The 19,447-nt window shown below is 38.8% G+C and overlaps 1 long non-coding RNA gene across 1 annotated transcript in view; it reads left to right on the top strand.

Annotated features, from left to right (window-relative positions):
- Positions 1–14,442, top strand: part of LOC138841036 (uncharacterized) — a 611,708-nt gene extending 597,266 nt beyond the window's left edge. The window contains exon 4 of the long non-coding RNA XR_011376304.1: positions 14,361–14,442. This is a non-coding gene — a long non-coding RNA (uncharacterized lncRNA). The remainder of the gene's footprint in view (positions 1–14,360) is intronic.
- Positions 14,443–19,447: the final 5,005 nt, after the last annotated feature.

Genomic DNA, 19,447 nt, shown 5'->3' with positions numbered 1-19,447 from the left:
CTTGAGCCATGCTTCCAGCCTGGCTCTATGCAGGTTAGTTGGGAGATGGAGTCTTAGGGATTTTTCAGCTCTGGCTGGCTTTGAACTGAAATCTTTGCCACAAAAAGCCCTTTATTATTTCCAATTAATGCAACAATGAGATCAAGTAGAATAAGTAGAGCTTACCTGGTCCTTATCAAGAATTGACCAACAAATATTCTAAAATGACAAAACTTGTTAGATGTGATGAGAATTTTAGCACAGATATAGTATTGATTTCTTTCTGGTAACCCTAACAGTGCTTAAGTTAACCAAAGTTACAGAAAGAGCCTTAGCTTTTACAAATCCAAAGCAATCTTTCACTAGGAAATCAGCTGCGTGTGATGGAGCCAAGAGAGACTCCAGTCTCCTTTTACCATGGTGGAGGTAGTCAGGATGGTCTAGGCAGGAGTGAGGCCTGTCCTCCAGGTTGGAAGAGATGGACTGGATCTGGACTGCATGTAGACTGGCTGGCACTGAACTACCTCCCCAAACTGAACAAACTTCAGGAATCTCAGACAAGTTAAGCCAAATAACTTGATTACAATGCCAGATAACAAGTTTACAGACACAGACATACACCTCTAGGCGTGCACACACAGAATCAAGTTAAGGTTGGCGTGAAATCGACTTCGTAAGAAATAGCAGCTGAACTCCCATGATGTCAAGTTGGTGCATCTGCCACTTGGTCAATGCTAGAGAAAGCTAAAGATTTTCACAGTGAGTGTCCATTGCTTATAGCACACATGGAACTTCAGATTCTACTCCCACTACAAAGGCAGAGGAGGGGTCACGCAGGGGTGGGGCCTTGCAGGAGAGGCCGCAGAGGGAGGCCACAAAGGAGGGGGCACCTCATGATGTAGTAGGCCGCAAAACAGAGCCGGGAGGGGGTGTCCCTCACAGGGGAGGCCGCAAATGGGGGTGCCTCGCGGGGGAAGCTGCAGAGTAGCTGGAGTAGTAAGCTTGGTGGAAGGTTAAGAGTCAGAGGAGACCCAATCCTTAACCCAACCCATCTGGCCAAGATGGCGAATTTCTGAAAAAAACGACAAGAAAACCTAATCAAATGGAAACTCTGACAATTTTCAAACCTAGAATGACTAGCCTTTGAGAGGGAGCCTGGGGGGGAGGGTCCCTGGAACCCAGCCTGTGTCGCACTCTTCAGGGCACAAGCCAAAGTGTTGTAGAAAAGAGAAAGGGAGAGTGGGGCATGATTGGCAGAGAGAGAGAGCAAAGAGAGCCTGAAAGTAAGCAGACTTCTGACCATTTACCATTGCAGTGGCAAAAACTGTCTACATCTGAGAATGGCATAAAAATGAGGCGCTCTGGCTTTCCGGGGAGCGCGGGAGGCATTTCAAAGGGGTTTCACCGCTCAGGAGTGCTTTGCAGCACCGCATTAAGTGTGTAGAGAGTCAGTCTGGTGAGTGAAGGAGAGCTGACCAGGCTGAAGGGTCTGGGACCCTCCTCAGGTCAGATGGGAGGCATGTGACCAGAGGTGGCCCAGGATGTGACCTAGCAGGAGGGGAAGGAGACTGCTTCCAGGTCAGCCTGTTACCTAGGCAACAGATACTGGGCGGAAACTTAGCCAAGAGGGAGGGAGGTGTCCCTGTTCAGACCTTACACTCAGGGCTGGCCTAAGACAGTGACCCCTTATTTATATCTTTTCTATGGCTGAGATTATAGGCATACATCACTATGCTAAGCTTGTTGGTCAGGAGAAGTTCTGTCTAAAATTTTGCCTGATCTTACTCTGAACTCTACTCCTCCTGATATCTAACTCCCATGTATTTAGGAATACAGGCATGCACTATTACGCCCAGCCCTAAAAAATAATTGTTATTTAAGAAAATGCTAAAACATTTAATATGTCGACTATATTTGAATGACATGATAAATTGAATTTAGAATCACTCCCAGGAAATCCACCATACTTACTGAGAATAACACTTTAAATTCTCTTTAAATTTGACCATTGCAAATACCAATTGTATTCACTTCCTGAGAACTGACAGTGTATTGATCAGTTGGACACTGAGACAAAAGACTGAAGGAACACAACCTTGTTTCTGGGCAGGGCTGAGATATGGCATGGAAGCCAGAGCCTGTGGAGGATCAAAGATGGAGGACCCAGAGTGCTCCCTCTGCTCTCAACAGGAAGTAGACAGCAAGCAGAGGGACTGGGGGCTAGCTTCCCCTAGGAGGCAAACCAGATTGCCACACCTTCTAGATTCTATTTCTTCCCAATGGTTCCATGAAATAATGAATGCCTCTCTCAATAATGTATCCATTGGTAGATTCAGAGCACAAGGGATCCAATTATCTCTTACAAACCCCACCTCATGGAGACTGACCTTTATCACATGAGTGCATGGAAGGGCAAGGGCTTCTCAGACACTGGAGTAGCCTAATGATTAATGCGCTTTCTTTATATGAGGATGCTTAAAAACACACACACACACAATATTCTCTATTGGTGTTCTTCCTTCGAAAGATTTACATTTTATGAAAGCAATTGCAGTATGCTTCAGGAAGACTGAGAATTAGCATGTAGCCTCCTTTAGACAAAAATAAATGACCTATATAGAGTGGAATTACACAGACTGTGGTGCAGTTGAAATACTAATAGAGATATGACTTTCAGCTCTTATATTTCTTCCAAATTATTATAAGGTATCTGAAACTACTGCAAGATTTGATGTTGACTTGTACGCCTTTCCTGTACTAAAGCCATCAACGCCCGCTGGTAACAGATGAGTGGGCTGCTGGATATGTTTATCTTCAACCCAGACATTAATAGTTCACTGAGAATATCTTCTGGGAAGAAGTTGATAATCATAATTCCATGGAGAAAATGGTCTTTCTCAAATATGACAATGAATGCCCATGATTAAAGAATCAGTTTAAAAATCTGTCAGATATGAATTTTTCAATACTCACCATAGCTCCTAGAGACATTTTGCATGTTACAGGCTGCTGACATGAAATTAGCAATTGGAAGACTTCTCTGTGACAAGTTAACAATGGGCAGTCTTAAATAGTGACTCATGTTAGCGTTTTTGATGATGTAATATAAACCATAAAAAAATTCAGAATATGGAAACATAGGATCATGGTGAAAATGCTGTCTGTCTAGCACACACACACACACACACACACACACACACACACACACTCACACTCACACACGTTTGGAGGAAGTAGATAGTGATTTGGAATCAGAGCAATTTCAAACTGGCATTTTTAAAAAGATTATTTATACATGTGACCCAAAAGCAAAGCAAATTACTGTTGGCTTTTCTCCTTTTCAGGTGATAGAGACCCATTCATTTGCTCTCTCTCTCTTTCTCTACACTATTTGTAGTTTTTTAAAAAAAGGAAAATAAAATTTAAATGGTTGCTTGCATCTACAGATGTTGCTTATTAATTCAGCTTTCTTACAAAGTTCAGGTTGCAGTAGACTGTCTATTGATGGAGTTGTTTGCTATTGGCTGACACATTCATTCCTTCTTGTGCTAGATACCTTGGACCAAATGTATTCATTATTTTGAAAAAGAAAAAAATAAGACCTAAAACTGCAAGGTGAAAAGAAAGTTGGTCAAGATTTAATAGACACGGGATTCAAAGTGTTTCTTTTGCTATAATTAAATCTATCCACTTTACAACTTTGGTGGGGGGGAGGGGAGGATGAGGAAGATTGTGGGTAGGGGCGGGGGGAGGATGGGAAGGGATAGGAAGGGGAAACAAAGGAGGAGGCTGCAATGCTTGATAAGAAATGTACTCATTATCTTGCCCATGTAATCGTAACCCCTCTGTACAGTATTTTCACAATAAAAAAAAAGAAAAAAAAATCTATCCACTTTAATACATACAGCAGAACATGTGAATTTTTCCCCCATAATGCTGCATTGGAATATTTGCAAGAAAACAAAACTCAACACACAAAATAAAGGTGTTAAAAATCAAGGGTCATTGAGTTTAGAATCCATTGTGGCCGTTTCCATAGTGATATCAGAGAGGAAAACTCCTATGTGCTACCTGTGTGACCTGTAACTCATATAAAGACAGAAACCTGTAATAAAACCATCATTTTAATAGCGCGCAGATGGACACAAGCCTTTTTCTCTGTTTAGATTCCATGCTGTTTCCATAGCATTTTCACAAGAATCTCATTGAATAAATCTGTGATGTTGCTCTGTGATTCTTCATGTTTTCATTAATTCATCCAAAGCTGTGGAGATGTAAGTTCTACTTATTATTGTAATTGGCCATGCTACTCAGAGCTGACATTGCAAATTCCAATTTCCTAGAAAAGTAGTATTAGTAGCTATTTAACAAATGTGTCTGCAAAGGTTCACCAGAGTCTGTTGTCTTAAGTGTGTATACATTGTGTTAGCCCTTTGCATAGAAGCATGGAACTAGAACTAAGGGAGGGTAGTTACAGCTATGATCATGAGTTTGCACATCCTTATGTGTGCTAGTGAGAACACACAGCTGAGCTGTTCTCACCACCCCAACATTTTATCTGCAGAGAAGAAACTTAAAGCCAGAGAGGAATGACTATTGTTTCGTATTGCTGTGTGATCATAATTTTATTTGTTTCCTTACCTTAATTGTGCAACTTTGAAAGGTCAAACTGACCAGTGACACTGACTCAGAAGTCAGATGGAAATCCCATTTCTAGTGGAAGGCTGAGGATACTGAAAGGTAGATGAAGGAGTTCATATGCATCGACAGACTCTGTACAGCCAACGAGACCTGTTTATAAAGACTACATTTATTGATCATTATTCTGGGACCTGCAGTGAAAGGCAGAGTGGTTCTCTTGGATGTTAAGGTAGCATGTCAGTCAGAGGGAAGAGTGCTGCACTAACTAGACAAGAGGAGTGGTGTCCTTGAAGGAGAACAAACAAAGGACCAATCTTTTCCCTCTGCTGGATGAGAAAGGGGCAGAGATGGGATGAGGTAGTGGCCCCAGCACCGACACTTCCTGGGTGAAGAAACACAGCATGAGCTTCATTAGGCGAGGATGGACTTTCCCTGGATAGTTTAATGGTGGCAAAAGGGGAAAGGAAGAATCAATGGTTACAAACACAGAAGGAAAACAAACACAGTATTTGGAAGCACAGTGAACGTACCAGGGGATGAAACATGAATACCATTTTGGATGCAAGGATTAGCTTCTTAATGGATAAGATATGGATCATGGAAGACAGGAAAATCAAAGGTTTCTTAGATTGGGCCTCTTATCAACTTTTATAGGATCAATTCATGGCATTCTATGACCATGTGCTAAGGGTTCCAGAATTCTCCATACGTTCACCATGCCCCTTGAGCTATCTCAACACATAATTTACAATGCATGTGCATAAGTTGAATATTTATCTACCTATTACTATGATGAGCTTTGGGAACTGGACTTTCTTTAAATGGGAGCTGGGAAATAAACCTGCAATGGGAATGTGGAAATCTGATACAAGAGAAAATATTCTCAAATTCATATGGCATAAAGATTATGCTAACAGGGGCTGGGAAGGTGGCTCAGTGGTAGAGTACTTGCCTTGCATGCGTGAGGCCCTGGGTTTGATCCCTCAGTACAACATAAACAGAAAAATCTGGAAGTGGTGCCGAGGCTCAAGTGGTAGAGGGCTAGCCTTGAGCTGAAGAGCTGAGGGACAGCGCCCAGGCCCCGTGATTGACAAAAAAAAAAAAAAAAAAGGTTGTGCTAACAATGCAGTCAATTAAAGAAGGTATTTTTAAAAGTAAGTGAATATTCACAATGAAAATATTGATTGCTCTAGTTTTTTAATTGCCCATTTAAGTCCTGTAGTCCTAGGTTTGTTGCATCTCTCAGTGATTTAGTATTTTCCCTTGCTTTTTTTATTTGGTGCCTCTGGCTTTTATATGAGGAACTATTAAACTACTTGCGATAACTGAGATTATTCAAAATAGAGTCATCTATGTGATAGCTATACCACATAGCTCAGGATGTTGTAATTGACATAAAAAAGGATTTGTGGTAGAAGACTATAGTATTTCTATAAGGTTTGTGTTTGTCACCATTTAAAGTAGATAGAGAGCTTATTACTAGTGGAAGTTGCAAAATGGGTCCACAATCTTTAGTTGCCTGGGTATTCTTTTGTTCAATTCTTGCTTTTTTTGTGGTACACTTTGAAAATCATTTTTAAATACTTATGAATGTTTTCAATTCCCTCTGATTGGTAAAGAAAGTAATTGAATGTCTGGTGCCGGTGGCTCATGCCTATAATCTTAGCTACTCAGGAGGCTGAGATCTTAGGATCAAAGCCAGCCTGGGCAGGAAAGTCAGTGAGACTCTCATCTCCAATAAACCACTAGAAAACCAGAAGTGGCACTGTGGCTCAAGTGGTAGAGCACTTACCTTGAGCTGAAGAGCTGAGGAACTGCACCCAGGCCCAGAGTTCAAGCCCCATAACTGACAAAAAAATGGAAAAAAGAAGAAAGAAAGAAGAAAGAAAGAAAGAAAGAAAGAAAGAAAGAAAGAAAGAAAGAAAGAAAGAAAGAAAGAAAGAAAGAAAGAAAAGAAAGAAAGAAAGAAAGAAAAGAAAACAAAGAAAGGTAGTTGAGCAATGAACAGTCAGCTTCAGTGAGGAGTATTTACTGCTTTGGATCAACCTATTGTCTTAAATTTTGCACAAATATTAAAAACTGCATACTGAACTCATTGCATTCAAGATAGAATCAATACTATTTAGTATTTTCTTTTAATTCCTTAGGTTCAAGGTCTGACTATTGTGCAACACTTCACACAATGTCTCTAATTTGGATAATCTTTTCAGACACAGTGGTTGGTAGACCTAGCTCTACCAATTGAAAAGATCTACCACCAAACTTTACAGAAATGTAGCAAACAGTCTGAGAGGATGAGAGGAAAGGGGAATTTCAGACCTTGCTATGAAATGTTTGATGTTGAAAACTCACTCATAGCTCCACAATTACTTTATTCGATTTTCTTTTTCCCTGTGAGCTTAACTACTCTAGGAAATAAGTGGTTACTGTAAATCTCCACAATTCTACCCTGGACAGTGCATGTTAACAGCTGCTGGACTGAATAGATATGTAGCAAAGAATGCTCCCTCCATACAGAGAAGGGTATATTTGCTGTGTTACTTCATGTTCGTTCAGACTTCAGGTGATAAAATGACAGTTGTTAATTGTTTAGATGGATATACGGTCTGTCCTGCGTAGTCTGCAGGTAGCGGGTAAGCTTTTTGTCTGAATCATCTGGGAAGTTTTGCTCACATGGCTGATGGAGGAAGGAAGTCTGACCCAGCATCTTGGTCATCTTGCTTCTGCTTGGTTGTGAATTTATAGATATTATTCACCAACGTCCACATGGGGAGCTGGTTACCAAGCATTTATCGCCATATATTTCTTAATGCAAATGGCAGAAATTTCACCAAATCAAGACAGAGTTAGGGGAACTGAGAAGTTCATCTCATATTTCCACGCTCTCCTAAGAGGTTTCAACAGTCTATCGGTGTGACACTGCCTGCCACTCTCTTTGAAAATGTTTTATGATTTTCAGATCTTTTCAGTGGCCTAACATAGTATTACACTGTCCTGCTTTGTTTGTGACTCTCAAACAATAGCTGAATTTTCAGATACTTTCTATAAATATCTCTGTACTTTCTTTTTTGTATCATATATATTGTAAACACACACACACACACCTGCCTGTGTTCATACAATCTATATTATCCATTGAAATTTTATTTTTAGGCTGTATAGGATATTTAAATTTTGGTCCAGCAGCATTGTTCCTCAGAATCTTTTATTTCTAGATGGATATTCTAATTTATTCTCATTTTCATGTATTGTTTAAAAAGAAATAAATTTCCCACCTTGGAATCTGCCTGTCACGTGAAATCTAATCATGTTGGAATTTACTGGCAAAAAAGAATCCGTTTTTCCTACTCTGACTTGAGAATACCAACTTTCCATAATGTTGCTTTAATAAGACAGAGTTTCCATACTGGATTATAAAAACTATATTTATTTCCTTCATCAGGGTCTATATACAAATGTAATAGACAAACAGATGTAAAGATGTAAAGAAAGATGTATATGTACATATATGTAAATATTTATAAACATATGAATTCATATGTGTACATGTGCACACATATAAATGCATATATATATAAATATACAATATACATGTATTCTGGTGTCTCACAACTGCAATCCTAGCTACTCAGGAGGCTGAGATCTGAGGATCATGGTTTGAAGCCAGCCTTGGCAAATAGTCTGTGATACTCTTATCTCCAATTAACCACTAGAAAGCCAGAAGTAGAGCTGTGGCTCAAAGTGGTAGAGCCTTGAACAAAAAAGCTCAAGGGTAGTACCCAGACTCTGAGTTCAAACCCCCATGACTGACAAAAAATTAGAAAAGATGTTCAATGCATTGATACAATTTTTAAATTATGTACCTCACATTTTTTCTAATTTTTGTTTTTTTCTTGTGCTTGCCTCTCTTATTTATCTACCACCTAAATTCACTCATGAAATGTTATCAGCAATGTTATAGTAGATTTAAGTCCAAATAAAATTTGATTTGTAAAACTTTATGATGATTAAAAAAACTTCTTTGAAATTCAAAGAAAATACTGGTACCCTCAGAAGAAGAAAATGTGGGAGTATGAATAATTTTAAGGAGGAAAACAAATAAATGTGATTTAGAGAGAGGAGTTTGGATTCAGGAATGAGTCTTTAACATGTAATAAAGATATACTCTCATTTAATGCCTTTTCTTTCTGTTCAAACACAAATAAGAGGTAGCAGCCTTGATTATATGCTTTAATAACACTTTTCAGAATTAAATTATACCTTCATTTGTAGTCAGAATGCATTAAGAATGACCTGTTCTTGCCCTTCAATTAATTTGCATATTAAAAATTCTAGAGAGAGCAAAGGCATTATAAAAAATGTATTAAAGAAATAATGATGGAAAATGCTAAGGATTTGGGGTTAAACTATGAACATGTAGTTCAAAGAAATTCAATGAATCATAAGCAGGATAAAGAAAATGAAAATTAAAGTTATTCTCCTCACACTATAATCATCAAAAACCAATAACCAAGTACAAGTCTGAAAGACAGCTGGACAAAGAGATTATTTATTGGTGATACACTATATAAACACTAGATTTAGAAACTTTTAAAATGATAAAGTGCTGTGCTGTAAGTAATAAAATTTCAGCAGCTTAAATTTATATTCAGTGAAAATTGCCATCAAAAAGTCCAAATGAGGATATTTAGTGACTTTTTAAAAATAACTATTAGTCATGGAATTTTCAAAGACAAAAAGAGATGTTAAAAGTTTTCAGGCTGACCATAGATGCAGCTCATATTCACTACATAATGAAGAGCAGCACAAACCGCACATGATTCCTAAGTCTGTTTTTCTGTATTAATTGACTTAAGGGTCACTAATGACAGCTGAAAGGTGCCTGAAGAGTGGAATTTTATCATCCATTCTGAAATCCAAATAGTTACAACTACTGGAGATTCACTAGGAGGCAATATTTATACAAGATACATGTTAACCGAACGTTGCTAATATCTTTCTGACAAACTCTTGCAGCAAGTAGTTTCAGATGTACAGAATCCCCTCTCTCCTTGCATGAACTGAAAATGCAGAAAGCAAAAGGAAGTGGAGCGGCCCATGAGATCAAAATCTAAACAAACATTGGGGCAAGGAAAGCAGACTGACTCCACCAAGAAATCTCTGAGTGGCCTTCCATGAAATGGGACCAGGCTCCTACCTCTGAGTACTCCCTCTGAGCAAAAGCAGAGAAGTTCGCAGAGAGGAAGTGGCAGTGGTTAAGAAAACAGGGGAGAGGGGTGCATTCTTTGGTCCCACAGCAGCTACGATGTGAGAGGCACTTGGGAGAATCAGAAAGCTCCACAAGAATAAACAGCTACTTACAGCACACATTCATACTTGACTCCAGGCTGAGTAGCTAGGAAGAGAGGGCCTCTCTTTCATTTCCTGAAACCATACATTACATTGAAGACGTGTTCCCCCCTGAGGTATGAATAAACTGTTTAAACACTGAAGACACTTAGAAGACATTTCAGAATACCAAACAGAATGTTAAAGGAGATGATTGAAACCCATTTAGACAACTCTTTAAATTCACAAAGGACCAGGAAGTCGATTCTGCAGAAAACAGACAATGTGCTGCATTTGTACATAGTTGCTGTCTTGATAATCTTAGGAAACAACGTGGGCAGTAAAGCATGTGGAATTTGTATGTGTGTCTGGAGTTTGGCGTATGCTAAGTAATGGATACAATTAGTAAGTTCTGATGTATGCTTGAGAAGTTTTTATTGGTATAATATTGTATAGAAACATAGTTATCAAAGCATTTGCAGTGCTCCTAAATCAGTGTGTGAATGGTGGGAGCTTGGAGACTCCTGGGAAGACTCAATCAATACGATCTGAGGACCACAGTTCGAAGTCAGCCAGGGCAGGACATTCCATGAGACTCTTATCTCCAATTTACCACCAAAAAGCTGGAAGTGGAGCTGTGACTCAAGTGCTAGAGCACTAGATGAGCAAAATAAATCAGGGGGAACGCCCAGGCACTGAGTTCAAGCCCCAGGACTGGTACAAAAGCAAACAAAAACATACAAACAAAAGAGTCAGAGCAAAAACAACAAGCTCAAAACAAGCTAGAACCACAACTAAAACAGTTCCCTAAACCCTAATCTATTCACAGGCAAATTAAAATGTCAGTAACCACCTTGTGTTGCTGCTATGAAATTCATTGACAACTCGAAAAATTAACACACATTAGTCATTTAATTTGCCCTGCTGTCATTCTATTACTATAAATGTCACAATGCACCTTTCTAATTCATTGTCTTCGTGTATTTAGTTTGATATGTCTCTATCTATCTCTCGCTCTCTCTCTCTATCTATCTATCTAAAATAATTTATAATGGTCCCTATGATTTGATGGTCAAGTTTTGTTTGATTAATAAAAGTTATTTACTTAATTAAAGTAGGGAAAATTGGAATGTGTATAAATGTTATTGTAACACTAAACAGCTAATCTATAATGATAAGTTATTATTCAGGGAGGGTTACGAATGATATTTGTAAAATTTTAAATTTATGAGTAAAATCATTATTTGTAGTTTACAGAGATCCAGTTGGTACACAATGCCCTATTCTGACATGTACATATGTCATTTTTGTGCTTGATTTAGAAATTGTGCAACATAACCTTTTGCTTTGGCTGTTTTGTTTGTATCATGATCAAATGGAGGTCGTAGCACACACTTAATCATTTCTTCGTAGTGAGACCGGTTTGAAAACATCTTGAAATATGGACAGAACTCTTCACCCTGGTCACCCTATCATACAGAAGAACAACAGAAATCATTTCTCCTCTCCAACTCCACCTTGCACTTATTGACCAAACTTTTCCTATTCCCATCCTGCGCCCTCAGCTTCCCCGATCCCTGGCAATGACTACTTCCACGAGACTGACGGAAGCCCTCTACCTTCACGAGGTCAACCTCGCCAGGTTCCATGTAAGAGCCTGAGCCTTTGGCATTTGGGCAATTATGCTGCTCCCACGAATGCAAAATGAAAAATAAATACAGTACGCACAAAATCACTTTTGAGGCAAAATTCAGCTACAAACAACTCAGTGGCATGCAATTCACTTACAATGGTGTCCATCCTCCATCCTCATTTCTACTTTATTTTTAAAACAATTTTTAAGTCGTACAAAGGGGCTTCAATTCATCATGTCAGCTCGTGAGTGACAGGTACCCTGGTCGATGCCTCTTTCCTGTCTTCCACCTCTAGTTACAAAATATCTCAACCAATATTTGGAGATATTTGGATGACATTAAGTTATTTTTATTAAAATTCACAAATCTCTAATTTGTTTTTTTGTTAATGTGATACTTTGCCAAAATCTAAATGGGAATATTAACTTTAGGCAATCATTTGATTTGAAGACTGGTATTGTATCATGAAAAGAATTTAAGCATCATACAACACTAAGTTTAGAAGTGAATCTTTGATCCATGCCTTATCAAAAACATAGACTTATTCATAATTACTTTGGGATAGAATTGAATCATAATTCTATTTGGTGAAAACGTCGCACATTGAGTTTTTTTCCGATGCGTTTTTCACGGCCATGACTTCTCAGTGTCTGAGCTCTGGCTCAGGGTGTTGCGTGATGGGGAAGGGATCTGGACATAGTTTGTAGCAGGTGCAGGTGAGTGGAGAGGCATTCACTTCAGAAACTGTAAGAAAGAAGCTAGGAAATAAGAATGAAGTTCAACCATGGGTTTGTAATTCTGGTAGCTTTGTATGAGTGCATGGTTGACTTCATTGAGCATGGAACAAAAGATCATATTTTTGTTCATTATTATTATATATTGCTTCATTGGTTATTATTGTAGTAATTTCTGTTGAGGGTAATGGAAGATTTAGGGAAGTAAAGGATAAAATAAGATAAATATCAGTCTAAAGGGAGAAGTAGGGATTCTGGTTAGTAGAATGTTACAAGTTAGGAAATGAGTTGAAGCAAAACTCACTTATGACTAGGTGGTGCGTAACTCAGCACACACTTCCTGTGAGTATGTTAAGAAGTGAGGTTCAGTTCTGGGAATGGATACAATTAAAATGGGCTCGGAAGGGGAATATTTTTGCTGTGCCTGGGGTCTTTAAGTAGGCCAGTCACAGTGTTGAAAACGTGCATGAAAAAAATCACAAGACCCTGAGCCAGCACACTGCATAGGCAAATACTTTAAAACAATCTTTGTTAAATATGAGCATGTACACAATTAAAGCCAATGTTATAGAAAAGTTTGGTTGACAACTCTTTTAGTAACCTGCTTTAGTAACTGCTGAATCAAGAGCATATTAAAATTTAATCTGTGTTTGCCTACTTCACGCACCCCCTAGGAATAATAATGGCAATTGGGATATTATTTAAAGAAAACCGAGGGTAACTTTATTACAATCAAGCTGATGGGGACTGCTGCTCAAGCATTACTGTGTGATTGGCCATTCCTTATGCATCTGGGAATCCGCAAAGCAGGAGAGTGCTCTGTTTGGGTGGCTGGGTTTTGCTTGGAGACACAAACCTTCATCGTGCTACAAAATGGAGCTCTGCCAACACAAAACAATCTGTTTATTCAGTGGCTGAGCTGAATGACCCAAATGGCTACAAACTCACTCTGAAAAATGAGTGGATCTCAACACGTCTTGCGTCTTAAAAAGATACTTTAAATGCCCTTTAGTTTATATGATTTAAAAAATTAACATAGACATGTTTGATCCATTGCTATAAATAAAATCCTTCCACTTGTGTGTCTGAGAAATTTTTTTTTCTTTTTACTATTTGACAACATCTCTCCTCTGATAGCTATAATCATACAGATTTTCTTTCCTTCATGTGTGTTATGGAGTGACAAATAGTATAGCAAACAGTATAGTAAATAGTAAATAGTATAGTAAAATTAAGCAGTAAACTGCCCTAAACATTACAGCATTTGGCATAGTGTTGAGTGTCCACCAGCCTGAAGGAAAGACTCTGATCCACGAATAATAGTGGGAAATAATTAGAAAGCAGGGGCAAATTTCAATTCATTAGAGATGTTGTTTGAGGATTTTCCAGTGCTCTCTGAAAGTCTGTCTTTCAAAATAATAGCCATAAGAAAACATCTAAGTATTGTTATAAATTGGAAAAAAAGAGAATGAAAATAACCAACAAAGGGAAAAGTTGATCAAAATAAATTTATTTGAAGTCGTTTTTATATATACTGCTATTTGGTTATAGCTATTCAAAGCTATCTGGTTAAAAGCTCAGCATATCTTTCTGCATTTGGGAGGGGAAGGCAAGAGGAGCACCAGGGGTTACAGCGCAAAACCCTGTTTCAAATAGAACACAATTAAAAGGTAAAAAGGAAAAAAATCCCAGCATATCACTTGACTAATAACATAAGAGGGAAATTCTCAGATAAAGATATCTGGAAGTTACATGTTAGTGATAGGTCAGTGTTGACCATTTAGAGAACAAGGAGAAGTAAGTCATGGAGCAAAACTGAGAGGAGAGAAGGATGCTGCCCCAGGACAGTGAGCCTTGGGCAGGCCAGGCGTCCTTAGAGCCTCCGCCTCTGTGCCGGGGGAGGGTCCAGCGGACCTGGGACCGACCAGGATGACAGGAACAACCCTGCTTCCTGGTGGAGTGACAGCACGATCCTGTCAGAGGAATTACTTTATTCTGTTAGCTCACTTGAGAGGCTAGCCATTTTATTTGTCTTTCTTTCTAGAGCGAGTAACAACGTGGCAGAGCTGACCCATCTCCACAGAGGTCTACGGAGGTGACCACCCAACAGCATGAAGAACTCAAGGTAGGAGAACGTTCCTTCTCACTCACCAAATGCACATTATTAGGAGAAGACCAGAAATAAATCTGAAGGGTTAAAGTCTTGAGGCAGTGACCACTTGTTGCTTGTTTAAGATCAGCAAATTCTGTCTAGCAGAGCAACACGTGGTGGTAATCCAAACACCTGGTTGGTTGTGTGCCTTTATAGCCCTGCAAATCTTCAGCTCAGGGCTCTCCTGCTAGGCTCTGCTGTGGAGGAGTGTAGGACGAGGCCTGGGCTACAGCCCATCTAAATAAAACCTTAAAACAGCTGTGAAGTCTGACTCTCGGTGGTCTTCTTGGTGGGGGTCCTGTGACCGGGCACAACAAATCCACGAGTAAGCAACACAAATCAGATTTCCATGATTGGATAAAATGAGATAAAAAATGTAGCAAATTCTTAGGCCACCTCGGAAAGTTTAAGTTTGAACAGAAGAAATTCAAAATGTGAGGGAGTGCTGTGTTCCAGTGGCTCCCTTCTTCTGTATCTGGCTATCTCTGTGTATCATCCATCCATCCATCCATCATCTGTCTGTCTTTTATCTATCTATCATCTGTGTATCATCCATCCATTCATTCATCTATCTTCTGTGTGTCCCTTATCCATCATGTATGTATCATCTATCCATCTATCTATCATCTGTGTGTCCTTTATCCATCTGTCAGCTGTGTGTAATCCATCCATCCATCCATCTGTCATCTGTGATGTTAAGTACTTGACAGTGGAGAACCAAATTATATTAACAGCTTTGGCAAAACAAAAAACAAAAAACAAGCGCATGAGATCTCATCGCAACAGTATAACAGGGCATGGTAGCACACACCCGTGATGTCAGCTATGAGAACATGGTGGTCTAAGTTGGTCTATGCAAAAAATAACCACCACAGAAAGTGCTGGAGGCATGGGCAAGGTGGGAGAGCTCCAATAACAAAGAAACCCTGAGTTCAAACTCCAGCTTGGATAGATAGATAGACAGACAGACAGACAGACATAGACAGGTAGATGATGAGTACACATAAATGCTAGATAGGTGGTAGATGATAAATAGATGATGGATGATACATGGATGATAGATGTTGATAGAGGACAGACAGATGGACAGATAGATGAAACACAGACGATAGACATCAATGATAGATAATAGGTTGATAGATGAAAGAAAGATGGATCAATAGATTGATATAAATTCTAGATAAATAATAGGTGATAGATGATTGATGGATAGATGATACACAGATGATAGATATAAATGATAGAAAGAAAGGAAGAACTGTATAGGGAAGGATCGAACTGAATGACGTGAACAGCTAAGATGTAAACCAGGGCAGGCAGGTTGCAGTGCGAGGTTCGGGTGGGGTATGGGAAGTTAGGATGGAGTATGGGTGCAGTGCGAGGTTCGGGTGGAGTATGGGTGCAGTGCGAGGTTCGGGTGGGGTATGGGCGCAGTGCGACACACTTCTGAGGGCTCAGAGGTCCCAGGACACAGGAAACTGCAAGGCCTCTTAGATCGGTGACCCTCACAGAAGTGTGAATGCATTTTTGAGATGGAATGGAGCCCAACATGTATCTGGAAGGAGAGTAAATCCATTAAATCTATTGGCTGCCCATCTTAGCCAAAAGCAATTACGAGTAATCTTTCAATAACTGAAAACTGAAAACCCCCAGACAACATGGTGAAGACTCTCGGGGCAGAATGAGCAGAACCACAAAAGCTTAGATTTAAATAACGTGTGTAAAACCCACAGAGAGGCCCGCACCGGAATCAAAATCAATTTCAGACTTATACATTTGAATCGCGATGTGACATTATGCTAATCTAATGTATTTGCCTTACTGTGTCTTTCTGCTGCTCTGGTGAAGACACAATGGCGATTTTCCCTCCGATGACGCTGCTTGAGTTACTTGATGGGGCTTGGTTTGCTTTCTTCACGTGCTGACAACACTGTGGGAAAGATCTGTTTCCAGATGAGCTTTTACAGAGGTTATGACGTATTCTTCCCTGCGTTTTGTTTGCATCTAGGAAAAGGCACTGGCCATTATTTGGCTTAGGAGACAATCGCTCACAAATATTTCCAGCTCCCGCTCATTTTCCTGTCTGAATGCTGTTCAGTGAGAATGTATCAGAGTTCTAGGATGGTGTTTATGATACATACTTCTGGCTTTTCAGAGGGCTTATGTCTTTTCTGGCTAAATCCTCAGGCTTGAATCAACTTTGTAATTTTCCTGCTTCTTGTAGAGTGATTACATCTTATTTTTTATAAGAACACTTTGCCCAAATGTTTACTATCAAATTCTATTCCATATTCCTTTCAAAGTAACATCTCCCATCTCCCTCTACTGAAGGCCTTATGGCTCTGTGAAAGAAGGGAAAAATAAAAGAAAGACAACATAGTAGAAAATATTTTTATCGGTGTTCTAAGGACTGGTTTTACAAAAGGTTTATGTCCTCAAGCTCTTCCCCAGCTGTGTTTTTGAATGGCAGCTCTCTGGCACAATCACACTCAGGTGATATGTACCAGGATGGTGGTGTGCTCCACAAGACAAATGTGGCTCACTCACTGAAAAGCCTTTTAACATAACAGACAGACCTCCTACGGATTACGAACATAAAATAATAAAGCATACTCCATTAGGAGTATATCAAGACAATTTGCCTATGGAAGTTCTTACTGAAGTAGCCATTTTTCGAAAATGTTTCTTTTATATGTGGGTAGGCTCAAATAAGATGTATGTCCTTTCTCCTCCTGTTTTTCCTTCACTCCTTTTTCCTGTCCACCTTCCCCTGACTTTCATTTTTATGCAGTCTCTCTTTTCTTTTTCAAAGCTCTTGCAATGAAATAGGTAGAATATTATGCTACACTACTGACCAGGAACGCAAGTGAGCACAGAGATTGGGAAGTGAACGTACACCGTGTTAGAACAACAAATGCCCAGAATGGATGGCGAGCTATTGGTCCTCAGTGCTGCCTATTGGGCATTTAGCCTGGGCTGCTGTGTGCACAGGGCACTTCCTTCTCAACCGGGGCAAGGATGGCTGCTGTGACTCCAGTTCGCCTGAACTGCTAGCGTTAAACAGTAATCTGCTGAACAGGGCCACTCCTGACTTCATTCTTTTCCCGTTTTTCAACCTCCGGACTTCCTTCCCCCCCAAATTGTTCATTTCCAACGTAGTGCCTAGTGGGTTTTACTGCTGAATTGATTCGCTGTCTGCTCAAAGAAAATGTACTTGTTGCCTGGCTTATGTAAATGTAACCTCTCTGTGTATCACCTTTACAATAAAGTTTGTAATAGTTAAGAGGGGCTGGGAAGGTGGCTCAGTGGTAGAGTGCTCGCCTAGCATGCATGAAGCCCTGGGTTTGATTCCTCAGGGCCACATACACAAAAAAAGCCAGAAATGGTGCTGTGGCTCAAGTGGTAGAATACTAGCCTTGAGCAAAAGCAGCTCAGGGACAGTGTCCAGGCCCTGAGTGCAAGGACTGGCCAAAAAATAAGTTAAGAAACAAGTACCAGACACATAAAAGGACATGTTAAATTGTAACCCCCTCATACAGCCTTCATATATATATATATATATATATATATATATATATATATATATATATATATATATATATAAATGTAAACTCATTGTAATATTGTTGCTTACATTATTATACATGATTATAAAAATATAAAACAATCTAAAATTTCACTGAAGGCTGCCTGGTTTGGTTTATTAGTTGGTATGTACCAACCCATTATTATGCTATTGCTGCAATTCACTTTTTCCTTTCTTTCTTACTAAAAAATGCTACCTTTTATTTTAACTCTTCAAATAAAACTCTGTACTGCTGCTTGCTTAATTTTATTACATTGACTGTTATTTATATTATGACACACCCTGGCTTCTGTTGTCTTCCTCTATATTTTAACTCTGCCCAAATACTTTTACTCAATATTAAAGCTAGTTATTACCTCAAAAATTTAAAGATTATTAATTATTTCTATTTCTACTAGCTAGTACTTGTTTCTTGTTATCACATCTTTGTGTTGATTCATGCCATCTGTAATGAAGCATTTTGGCTGTTAAAGTATTATTTAAACATATTAAAGGATTCCAAAGCAATTTATCTGAATAGTATATTTCCACAAATATGTGGGTGTGCTTAAACATATGCAGCTCAGCCAGGCGCCACTAGCTCATGCCTATAATCCTAGCTCAGGAGGCTGAGATCTGAGGATCACAGTTCAAAGCCAGCCTGGGCAGGAGCGTCTGTGAGATTCTTATCTCCAATAAACCACCAGAAAACCAGATGTGGTGCTGTGGCTCAAGTGGTAGAGCACTAGCCTTGAGCTGAAAAGCTGAGGCCAGGCCCAGAGTTCAAGCCTCATAACTGACAAAAAAAACCTATCTATACCTTTTGTTTTTAACTAAAAATGATTATACATGTTCTTACTGCATTTAACTTTACTGTAAAGACATTAAATAAATATAAATAAATTTTATTGTTTTTATCTGTGGTTTTTGGTGTGGTCAATTTTTCTTAATGTTAATTAGGTTATGAAAAGGTTACATATCCTTTTAATGGTATATAATTTTAACATAGAAAAGAGTCAAGTTTAATGATTAGAGTATTAATTTTATCCATTGACTCTCATTTCCTATTAAATTTATCTACCATCATGAATTAGAAATTTTAATACACTAAAGTTCACATTAGTTTTTGCCTTGTTTCTGAAATAGAAATTCTGTCTGCTAAACAAAAAAATAGGAGAGAGAATAATATTTGTAAGGTATCACAAATACACTTCATACATTTGTCATCCTAGAAAACAATTAACCTGTGTGTTTAATGTATTTCTAATGATTTAGAAACTATAGTCTTTTCAGCATTAAGTGTTATGTTTATGTACAACTGTCACATGATTTATTAGGAAAAATGCTTAAATTATGACATATCTAGCATGATGTAAGCCTGATATTGAAATCATTTAATTCATTTTTAATTTTA

This window comes from Dipodomys merriami, unplaced genomic scaffold, assembly GCF_024711535.1.
Source record: "Dipodomys merriami isolate MVZ:Mamm:240054 unplaced genomic scaffold, mDipMer1.0.p SCAF_31, whole genome shotgun sequence".
Lineage (NCBI taxonomy): Eukaryota > Metazoa > Chordata > Mammalia > Rodentia > Heteromyidae > Dipodomys > Dipodomys merriami.
Note: the sequence above shows the minus strand (reverse complement) of the source record. Positions and strands in the feature narration are given on the sequence as shown.